Genomic DNA, 2,333 nt, shown 5'->3' with positions numbered 1-2,333 from the left:
GTTTTGGAGTTGTAAAAAGTGTTTTCGGAAGTTTGTAAAAGTTTAGATGTAATGTTTTGTTGAAGTGTGCGTTTGTAAAAGTGTTTTTGGAGTTTTGAATTTTTTCGGAGTTTTGAAAAGTGTTTTTTGGATGTTGTAAAAGTGTTTGGGAGTTTTAAAGGTTTATGAAATTGGTTTTGGAGGTTTGTAAAAGTGTTTTGGGTTGTAATGTTCGGATGTAAAAGTGTGTTCGCACTTACCAGCCACCGTAGGTATGTGCTGAACGTAACCTGACATGTACACACAGAGGTTCGCTGATTTTTCTTATGTAATAATGTTTAAATCATTTTGAAACTGAAATATGTATTTTGTAGTGTAAATGAGAACAATATTGAAAGGAGATCAGAGTTTATTTTGTAACATGATTGATATAGTACTGTTAAAAAAACACACACATTAATGGTGACTGAGGTTTTTTTTATGTCTCATAATGCAGTCACTCATTCTGTGGTCAGTATAGTTACATATTGAGTAAAAGAGAGAGAAATAGATAAATCTGTACAGATATATTGACTGCTAGTTAACTTTATGTTCTACTATGGCAGATTGTTTTTTTTATTTATGCCGAGTTGCTGAATCTACATCGAGTTGACAGGGGTTTTTGTCTGAGAGCGGAAACAGAGAGGGGCAGATTCCTATCTCATCGTCGTCGTGGAGAGTCGTTCCCGGCTGGAGGAAATATCCTGAACCAGCGTGCAGTAACATACATACACAAACATACTACCCGGGTAGACCACATACACACTGAACTTGAACTTGGACTAATACGGACTCCAACTAAACTTTGGACTGGACAAATTGAACTTTGATATCAGAACAGCTAAGAGCTGAGAGGACAATTTATTTTATTTTATGTTTATTATTTTTGTTTATTGTTTTCATACCTTTGGTGTTTTTGAATCTCAACAAGTTCAACTTGAATTTTCATGTTGTGAGAATAAACATTCTTGTGTTTACTACTAACCTTCCCTAGCTCCTTGAGACGAATTAGAACGCAGTGAATATCTTTAGTGGTCTAAGTAAATCACTGAGGGTTACAATTAGATAAAGGTTATTGAGTTCTGCAGGAACTTAAGTCTCAATTTTAGGTTTGTCAATTTGTACAAAGTCAAGGAATCTCCAGTGTCGTTCATACTTTGACAAAATAAACACGACGCCATTCATCATTTTCAGCAGGAACGATGAATTTCGTCATCAAACCACATTAAATTTGGCTGTGACAGAGAAGAGCTACTTATAATAATGTCATTTAGCCTACGAAACCAGACTTCGGAGAGGGCGGTGTTATTTATTTCTTTTATTAATTTTTTTGCCATCCAATGCATGGCTGCTGAGCATCAAAGTGAAAACCGTAGAACAAACAAGAGCTTTGTGGTGTAACGTTCTGTGGACTGGCCCAGAGTTGCACGCCGATGAACAACACACACAACTCACCACAGTGAGAACCTTGTGCACAACATCCCAAAGACAGATATTTTCACAAGTACAACAACCGGCTGTTGAATGACATCATGCATTGGCCGGGAATCGAACCCGGGTCAACTGCTTGGGAAGCAGCTATGCTGACCACTATACCACCAATGCCGTGAGAGAAGATGGTTTCACTCTTACCGCCGCGGCCTAGTGTTCTGTTGCCTGTCAAGGAATGTGACTTGAGCACTGTGAGGCACAATTTTCAATCGTGAGGCACAATTTTTCATTCAACAATACCTACATTCCTTCTGTGTTTAGCACCACCATGAGCAACAAGTTTTGTGTCCTCCGATTCCAGTCCTTTCGCTCCCTGATGGTCTAGTGGCTAGGATTTGGCACTCTCACTGCGGCAGTCGGGGTTCGATTCCCGGTCAGAGAATCCTTCTTAGTATTTTCTTGTCCTTGTGACCATACCTTTGTCCCAGGTGAAATCAGCACTCATGCAATCTGCAAGGGTGACCTTGAAAAAAGACAAAGTGTACATTCACGAATGCTCAGCTGGAAAGTGGAACCGTGTAACAAACAAGGACTTTGTGGTGTAGCCTTCTGTGGATTGGCTCACGTTTTCAACCTCATGTACAGCCACCACCACACACGTTCACAACTTTGTGCACAAGACCCCAAAGATAGATTTACTCACAAGTGAGAAGCGCAAGAACTTTTGAGAAACTCCTTGCTGGCTGCCCTCATGCATTGGCCAGGAATCACCCCGGGTGGCTCATTGCTGGAAAGCAGCTATGCTCACCACTAACCACCAATGCCTGAGAAAAGATGATTTCGCTCTTACGCCGCGTGCCTAGGCATCGACTGACTGTCAGGAA

The 2,333-nt window shown here is 40.6% G+C and overlaps 1 non-coding gene across 1 annotated transcript; it reads right to left on the bottom strand.

Moving 5' to 3' along the window:
* Positions 1–1,551: 1,551 nt before the first annotated feature.
* trnag-ccc (transfer RNA glycine (anticodon CCC)) lies at positions 1,552–1,623 on the bottom strand. The gene has a single exon. It is a non-coding gene; the product is annotated as a tRNA-Gly (tRNA).
* Positions 1,624–2,333: the final 710 nt, after the last annotated feature.

This window comes from Larimichthys crocea, unplaced genomic scaffold (genome assembly GCF_000972845.2).
Source record: "Larimichthys crocea isolate SSNF unplaced genomic scaffold, L_crocea_2.0 scaffold82068, whole genome shotgun sequence".
Lineage (NCBI taxonomy): Eukaryota > Metazoa > Chordata > Actinopteri > Sciaenidae > Larimichthys > Larimichthys crocea.
The sequence above is the reverse complement of the archived record's forward strand: the minus strand, read 5'-3'. Positions and strand labels throughout refer to the sequence as shown.